At 39.0% G+C, this 9,561-nt stretch overlaps 1 pseudogene; it reads left to right on the top strand.

The window, feature by feature from the left end:
- The first annotated feature begins 1,892 nt into the window (after positions 1 to 1,892).
- LOC123633745 lies at positions 1,893 to 2,015 on the top strand (annotated as a pseudogene).
- The last annotated feature ends 7,546 nt before the right edge of the window (positions 2,016 to 9,561 follow it).

The raw sequence follows: 9,561 nt of genomic DNA, 5'->3' as shown, positions 1-9,561 counted from the left end.
AAAACAAGGATGTGATGAGGGAGAAGAGTAAAAGGGATGTAATTTAGACTGGCCGGAGAGAAGGTATTTGTCAGGAATAGCTGAGACCTAAAGGATAAGTAGGGGAGTTATTGGAGAGTATAAAAATGTATTACTTTTTAGACATCTCAGAGTGTATGCGGCTTAACTTGGCCTCATGACAATCACATAGAAAATCAGAAGAAAACTTAAAAAGCTTTAACCCAGAGTCCATTTTGTGGGTTTTGTTTTGAGACAGGATCTTCCTCTGTTTCCCAGGCTGGAGTGCAGTAGTAGTGCTATCATGGCTAACTATAACCTCCAATGCCTAGGCTCAATTTCTTAATTTTTTGTAGGGGTAGTCTTACTATCTTGCCCAGGCTGTTCTTGAACTCCTGACCTCAGCGGTCCTCCTGCCTTGGCCTCTCAAAGTGCTGAGGGGTACAGGCATGAGCCACCTAGCTCAATCAGCTTTGAGTACATTCGTTGAAATCTTTGCTTGTGTGTCATACATTGCAGGGCAGAGACATCTCATTGAATCCTCACCAACCTTTGTAGGTGCCAGGTACCCATATTACAGATGACAGACTGATGCATGAAAAGGTTAGGTATTGGAGCTTACCTTTTAAATTACCCTATTGCTGGATGAATTTTTTTCAATATTTACGTTTGCCTGCTGGTTCCTTCCAGTCATATCTGGGCTCTAGTATAATCGTGACTTCATTCACTTTTCTACTAGAGCCACAAATTTACTTGAAGACACCAATTATTGCCCTTTAGTCACTTCTGAGCTAGGAGTGAGACCCCGTCTCTACTAAAAAATAGAAAGAAATGATCTGGACAACTAGAAATATATAGAAAAAATAAGCTGGGCATGGTGGTGCATGCCTGTAGTCCCAGCTACTCCGAAGGCTGAGACAGGAGGATCGCTTGAGCCCAGGAGACAGAGGTTGCTGTGCGCTAGGCTGACACCACGGCACTCTAGCCAGGCAATAGAGCAAGACTCTGTCTCCAAAAAAAAAAAAAAAAAACACTTTCAGTTCCTTCAGTTGTTTCTTAATCTTATGTCACATGGTTCCTAGATTCTTCCCATGCTGTACTCTTTTCAAGTTTACAGATTTTATTTTAGTAATAGAAAATCTCAATGTGTATACACAAGAAGCCTCAGAAAATGAGGATTTCAGTTCATAGCTTTTAAAGTTTTCACCAAAATTAAATATGACTGGATGCATAAAATATTCTCTTGATCTAGAGTGTGCTTTTGTTAATGTAATTTGAGATAAGTCATCTTTTTTGGGTGTTAGTTTCTTAAATTGATGCGTTTGGACTAGATGACCAGTGTTATAAGTGGGGAAAAGCTATCCCTTTTGTCATTTCTCTATTGGGGACAGTACTACCTATCTCTCAAGATTGTTGTGAAGATGAAATGAGTTAGTAAATAAGGCATCCCTTGTCCGGTATCTGGCCTACTATATGCAGCCAATAAAAGGTAGCTTTTATTAATTACAGTTGTTTGGAAGATCATGGCACGGTCACAAGCAACTCCATTGTACTTCTAAATTATGGTCAACAAACATCAACTGATTTTTTTTAAGATGCAAATTATATTTTAGGAAGATCTCCTTTAAACTCTTTGTATGGTGGTTCCCCCCCCCCACCTTACGCTTTTATTTTGGAATAACAAGGTTTACAAAAAAGTTGCAAAGATAGATGGAGTTTCCATATACCCCTCACCTAGTTTGCATTCCTAATGTTACCATCTTAACATTACCGTAGTATGTTGTCAAAATTAAGAAACCAACATTGTTGTGTTACTGTTAATCTCTAGGTTTTATTCTGACTTCACAAAGTTTTCTGTTAATGGTTTTTCCTGTTCCAGGATTCAATCCAGGATGCCACACCACTGTATGGTTAATTTTTTAAAAATTGTGATGGCTGCAAACACCAGTCTCCTTTTTAGTGTTCGCATGCATCCTGTCACTTGTGCAGGTTGCTCTAAGGGACCTTTGGAGACAGCCCTTTCCAATATACTTTCATGTCTCAGACCTTGGGCTGTCCCCAATCTAGGCTCCAGACAGGTATTTGAGGTGCCTTTGGAAAGCCCCAGTGCACTGTGGCCAGAATTCACATTCGCCAAGTCATCATGTTTGTCCCCACAAAGCTGCAGAACAAGGAACATGTGATTGAGGCCCTATGGAAGGCCAAATTCAAGTTCGCTGGCTGCCAGAAAATGCACATCTCAAAGAAGTGGGGCTTTACCAAGTTGAATGCAGATGAATTTGAAGACCTGGTGGCTGAGAAGCTGTTCATCCTGGATGGGTATGGAGTCAAATACATCCCCAGTCGTGGTCCCCTGGACAAGTGGCAGGCTCTGTATTCATGAGGGCTTCTGCTGTGCTGCCCCCTCCTCACCCAGGCCCACCAATAAATGTCTGTCCACAAGAACAACAACAAAAGCACCTCAAATGTTGGGAGTTTATATTTATCTATGCTATATTTCATCATCTGGTTGAGATAATTTTGAATCTAGAGACTGCTAACCAGCATAATAAGTAAAAATGTGGGCTTTGTGACTTACAAATCTGATATTTATATTTCTGTGTTTTTACTTAAATTACTGGTAAGTATTAAACTAGGTCCAAAGCCAGAGGCCTGTGGAACTGCACTGGAGAACTGTTATTTGATTATGGTGTTCCAGCTAATTGCAAAGCCACCTAATAATACTATAATCTAGGCCATATTTCATAATGTTAATCATAAGGCAGTCATGAAGATTTTACCAACTGTTTAGTAAAAGCAAGGTGAATTAGGTGATAACTTTAAATTTACTTTCCTGTTTTTGGCAGACAAAAATAATTTGTTCTGCTACTTAGAGTTAATAAGGTCAAGGTGGGAGTATAATCTTTGTACTAGGAATTAAACGTTTTTATTTTAAACAATGATAGTCTCCTTTAAAAAGTTCAGGTAGTTTTACTTTTTGTCAAACTTTACATTTAAAGCTAATTCAGAACAGATCAAAGCAACAACATAGTCAGGATATTTCCTTTAACACAATCTCTTTTGATACACTGTCTAAATTTTAGGTTATTGTGTAAAACCAAATAGATTTTGTTAAAATAGACCTAAGTCAAAAGTAGGCAGTTTTATTTATTCCAGTAAAAAAGCATAAGTTAACAGAGGATAGTGTGATGTGATCCTGTAAGTGTGGTTTCCAGAGGTTAAACACCAGATGGCTAATAAGGAAAGAACATAAATATTCCATCTGCTTATATATTTAGTAAAATCATGTGATTTAGGGAATATCCTAGTTGGTGTGACAATTAGAGTTGCCACATAAGCAATCTGAGTTTGAGTTCTAGTGCTGTCTGGAGGCCCCCAAACTGAGGAAGTGGTTCTCAACCCTCTGGTGAGGACATCCGCAATATTTTTTGAGGCCTCGGTGTAAGAGGGGCAGCTATATCAGTGCAGCAAAGCAAGGACCTCACTTTAGCTGTTACCATACCTTCTTGATTGACCCTTTGGACTTCTCTGTTGAGCCTCTTACAGGATTCTGTTAATATACAGAACTGGCAACTCAGTAAATGTATAATAAGAAATGAGGTGATTTTTATTCAGTTGTGGTTGAGTACAAAGAACATTTTCTCATAGCTGTCTTTATATTAAGGTTAGGGATGCATTTCTTGGAACTCAATTTCTTCATTAATTTGTCTAAGAGGTATCCAGTGGGGAAAAACATTTTTAAAAATCTAAAAAATTTTTAAAAAGTCTTTATTATTTTATATAACTGCTCAGCTCATGAGTATTTTTCTTTGGTGTTGTAATACCTGATTCTGAATTTTGAGTTAAACTGCCTTCCTTGAGGTTGTTTCTTGTGAAATTGGAAATACAGAAAATTCACGAAGTTTCCTTTCATTGCTTGGAACACCACACACTCACCCCACCCCCCACTCTCTACCCCCTACCCCTCCATACACAGAAAAGTCTGGTCTTGTGTTAAAAAAAAAAAAAATGCAGTATATTCTAGAAATGTTGCTTTTCAAATTTAGGCAGTGTTTTTTCTTTTAGGTATCTTACTGTGCTGTTTTAAATTTGGATCATCCATGTTTTTAAGGGGTGTAGACCACCTCTAAAAGAATTCTAAAAGTAACCAATATAATTAAAGACTAAAAATGACTTAATTATGAGGCACTGGATTAAAAAAATAGTGGTTTAGCCTGGCAAATACCAAGAAATTATTACTGTCTTCAAGTACATGAAGACTATTGTAAGTCTGCAGAGGGTGCTGTTCAAAGTGAAATTCACACAAAGTCTAAATTCCCTTACACCCTCCAAACTCTGGGATAACCTTTAAATTAGAGTGAGTGCTATAATGGCTAATTAAGCATGGCAACTCCATAAATGCTTAACATGAAATGTGCTTGCTATAAAGGGTGTGAGTGGGAACTGAAGGTTAAACAAAAAAACATACTTGTATCCTAGATTGTTTAGGAAGGACGGAGAAGCTTTTTATTCAGTAGAGGGCCTCTGGTCTCTAGGGGGAAATAACCCACTGTAGGTGGCAGAAAGGTGTTGTGAAGTCAGAAGACCTGAGATCCATGCTCAACAGCAACTTGAAGTTAGACTTTAATTACATCACTTAGCAAGGCTAAGTTATAGCTATAAAATTAGAGCATAGGAAGGAAGGGATCAAGAAGACTAAGTGCTTAAAAACTTTTTAGAAAAGTAATTACTTTGAGGAATACACAGATGTAAAAGAAACCTAATGTGTTTTTCCCATCAGAATATTGTTTTTCAAACTTTTAACTATGATCCACAGTAAGAAATATATATATACACATATGCATATATATATATATATTTTTTTTTTTTTTTTTTTTTTTTTGAGACAGAGTCTTGCTTTGTCACCCAGGCTGGAGTGCAGTGGCGCGATCATAGATCACTGCAGACTCCAACTCCTGGGCTCAGGCGATCCTCCTGCCTCAGCCTGCCGAGTAGCTGGGACTACAGACATGTGCCACCATTCATAGCTAATTTTTCTATTTTTGTAGAGATGAGGTCTTGCCATGTTGCCCAGGCTGGCCTCAAGCTCCTGGCCTCAAATGATCCTCCTGCCTCAGCCTCCCAAATTGCTAGGATTACAGCACTGAGCCACTGTGCCAGGCCAGAAATATATTTTATATTGCAACACAATACAAACACACACTGTTATTTCATTGCATATAAGACATTTTCAACTGGAAGTTGTTAAATGCTGCTGATTATAATTGTTACATGCCATTGAATATAAAATACCAATTTAGAGATGTTAAAATATGGAAAAATGTGTATCTTAAAATTGGGGTTATAATTTGTGGGTCAATTACTGAAACAAAAATTTCAGAGAATAGTACTACCTGTGACAGAAAATGTCATGACTTATTAATGAATTGCAGCCAATAGTTTGGAAACTGTTGATTTTGGTCACTGATAGTCAAAATGAGGTTCTAGGTTAAAATAACTGCATCTTTTCTCTTTAGCATGAAAGCACAGGGTCTCAACTGGTCCAAGCATTCAAGCACTCCTGAAGCTTACATTGGAAAATATTTGGTCTTGCCCACCAATCATCATAACCCACCTCACTGGAAGGTGGAATGGCTTTACTTTAGATTTGAATCTTTATAATAGGATGTGAATTGAGCTTTCCTGCACAACCAAACTGCTCTAGTACTTCAATCAATAATACAGATTGTATTCTGGGTTCCTGAGCCAGCACACACTGTTAAATTAATTGTAACATAGCTTCTGCCAAAAGCAGCTGTGACAATGGGTATTTATGGAGGCAACCCAGTGGTTGTCACAGTTGGCTGGGCATCAGAATAGCTTATGAAGCTTGTTAAGCATAGATGCCAAGCCCTTCCTGGGCAACTGAATCAGAATTGCTTGGGGTAAAACTTGACCATCTCCATGTTTCATGAGCTCTATTGGGAATTCTGATGTCCAACCAGGTTAGAGAATCCTAGTTCAAGGGCTTGCCAATCACACATTCCATTAGATGTTTTTTTTTTTGAGACAGAGTCTCACTCTGTTGCCTGGGCTAGAGTGCCGTGGCGTCAGCTTAGCTCACAGCAATCTCAAACTCCTGGGCTCAAGCAATCCTTCTGCTTCAGCCTCCTGAGTAGCTGGGACTACAGGCATGCGCCACCATGCCCGGCTAATTTTTTATATATATTTCTTAGTTGTCCAGCTAATTTTCTATTTTTAGTAGAGACGGGTTCTCGCTCTTGCTCAGGCTAGTCTCGAACTCCTGAGCTCAAACGATCCACCCGCCTCGGCCTTCCAGAGTGCTAGGATTACAGGCATGAGCCACCGCACCAGGCCTAGATTTTTTTTTTTTTAAATAACAGCTTTATTGATATATGTCACATACTATAAAATTCATCCTTTTAAAGTGTACAATTCAATGGTCTTTAGTATCTTCACAGAGTTGTGCAACCATCACCATAATCTAATTTTGGGAGATTATTTCATGAACTCAAAAAGAAGTTCCCTTTTTAAGGGCAAAAAACCACCCAGAAGACTCCCTTTACAATTCATGGGGTCAGTTTGCCCCCCGGCCTCAGGCCTAGAACAAACACTCGGGGACTGCAATGACCAAGATTGATTTAAACTAATGAAAATTTAGCTTCTGGGGCTGCAGAGGGGAAAAGGGTGGACAAAATCCCAATTCTTTTGAAGAGGAAGACAACCAGCAGTATCGATCACAGACAAGTTACTTATAATTTCCAAGTCTTGTTCCCCTTGTCTCTAGAATGGGAGCAGCTTTATCATGGGGTTAAATGCAATAGCACATGTAAAACATTTAACTTCATATATGGCACACAATAAACATTTATTAGGTAATAGCTACTTTTATCTTTTATAAAATCACTAATCAAGGTATTGTTTTTCTTAAGAGGCCATGTGATAAACTTTTCTTAGATTTTAGTAATAGGAAAAAATTTTCTCCTGGTCCCCTTAAAGTAGAAAGAATATTATTGCCAGGAAGCTCAGAGCTGGAATATTTATTATTTATTTATTTTTACTTTTTGTTGAGATGGGGTCTCACTATGTTGGCCAGGCTGGTCTCAAACTCCTGGCCTCAATCAATCCTCTTGCCTCAACTTTTCAAAGTGCTGGGATTATAGGCATGAGTCACCTTACCTGGCCCAGAGTTGGAATTTTATATTTAAGTGTAATTTGCCTTTTCCTCAGCAGATCTTTAATCTTGAACTCTTTAATCTTGTCTCTACTATGTTTTTATACATAAGCAGGGGATAAATTATCAATAAAGAAATGAAGTAGGTTTTGGGGACCAAGATACATATACAAATTAATTCATCTGGCTTTTTTATTTTTTAATATATATCTTTGTTTATTTTGAGATGGGGTCTCACTATGTTGCCCAGGCTGGCTTAAACTCCCAGGCTCAAGTCATTTTCCTGCCTCAGTCTCCTGAGTAGCTAGCACCATAGGTGTGCATCACCTCACCTAGCTTCATCTGGCTTTTTTTTTTTAATTTCAAAATATTAAGGGGGTACAAATGTTTTTGTTACATGGATAGCTTTTATAATGCTTAACTCAGGGCTATCAGTGTGCCCATCACCTGAATAGTGTTCATTGTACCTGTTAGGTAGGCTTTTACCCCTCTCCCCCGCTACCCTTCTTGATTTCCAATGACTTTTACTTCCCTTTCTGCCCATGTGTGCCCATCAATTAATTCCACATTATTAAAAAGTACATGTGGTGTTGGTTTTTCCATTCTTAAGACACAGGGTCTGTCTGGAAAGTATCCAGCCATGTAATATGAAAAATAGAGACATTGATTGAAGAAGATACAAGAAACATTGTACCCAAGACACCTCATTCCCCTTCAGAGTAGACACCTTGGGACCTCACATAGTTCTCCCAGCATCTCTTAACCTAATCCGTACACGTTCAGCATTCTCAGGTGTTCTGCTTGTTGCAGGCCTTTCAGAATGTGGATCACTTTCAACAGATTCTCGACCACCTTTGAAGTGTTTGTGCCACGCTTTTTTTTTTTTTTTTTTGGAGACAGAGTCTCACTCTGTTGCCCAGGCTAGAGTGCCGTGGCGTCAGCCTAGCTCACAGCAACCTCAAACTCCTGGGCTCAAGTGATTCTCCTGCCTCAGCCTTCCAAGTAGCTGGGACTACAGGCATGCGCCACCATGCCCGGCTAATTTTTTCTATATATTTTTAGTTGGCCAGATAATTTCTTTCTATTTTTAGTAGAGACGGGGTCTCGCTCTTGCTCAGGCTGGTCTTGAACTCCTGACCTCGAGCGATCCTCCCGCCTCGGCCTCCCAGAGTGCTAGGATTACAGGCGTGAGCCACCACGCCTGGCCTGTGCCACACTTTTATTTGTGCTGCACTCATTGCATCATCCCCTAAATCCTTCTGAATCACCCGAATAGTTTCCATCAAGGAATGTTTAAGCTTAACGCAAAATTTGATGCAGATTCTCCTCTACTTGCTCATTTTGCACGTGACATACACACAGTACACACGCTCACTCAACGGCATCTGGCGTCCCACTGAGTAGTACAGTGACGTCATTGTTCACACATGTGCATTCCAGTCCACTCTCCTTGGCTGCCAGGTTGCACTGATGTCCCGCAAACCATTCTTATATTAACAACAGCCGGATCCTTTCCGGACAGGCCTCATACTTCACTTAGGATAATGGTTTCCAGTTCCATCCAAATTACTGCAAAAGATATGAATTCATTTCTTTTTATGGCTGAGTAGTACTCCATGGTATATATATACCACATTTTGTTAATTTGCTCATAAACTTATGGGCATCATCTGGCTTTTAAAAAAAGTGATAAAACACAGAACATAAAAGTTACCATCTTAACCATTTTTAAATGTACAGTTCAGTGGCATTAAATAATAATACACTCAAATCATTATGCAACCATCATCACCATCTCCAGAACTCTTTTCATCTTGCAAAACTGAAACTCTGTACCCATTAAACAATAATTTTCCATTTCCCTCTCTCCCCAACCCCTGGCAACCACCACTTTACTTTCTGTCTCTATGAATTTTGTTTTTTTTTTTAAGAGACAGGGTCTTGCTCTGTCACCCAAGCTGGAGTGCAATGGAGTGTTCATAGCTCATTGCAACTTCCAACTCCTGGGCTCAACAGATACTCCCATTTCGGCCTCTTGAGAAGTTGGGACTATAGGAACACACCACCACACCCAGCTGTCTCTATGAATTTGACTGTTCTAGGTAGTTCTTATAAGTGGAATCACATAGCATTTGTCTTTTTAAGACTGGCTGATTTCACTTAGCATAATTTTTTAAAGGTTCATCTATGTTGTAGCACATGTCTGAATTTCCTTTTTAGGGCTGAATATTCCATTGTACATATGTACCACTTTTTTTTATCCATACATCCATTGGACTCTTGTGAATAATGTTGTGAACATGGATGTACAAGGATCTCTTTGAAACCCTGCTTTCAATTCCTTTGGATGTACTTTTACTTATTTCTTTATTTTTAAAAAATTAAAAAAA

This window comes from Lemur catta, chromosome 2 (genome assembly GCF_020740605.2).
Source record: "Lemur catta isolate mLemCat1 chromosome 2, mLemCat1.pri, whole genome shotgun sequence".
NCBI lineage: Eukaryota > Metazoa > Chordata > Mammalia > Primates > Lemuridae > Lemur > Lemur catta.
Note: the sequence above shows the minus strand (reverse complement) of the source record. Positions and strands in the feature narration are given on the sequence as shown.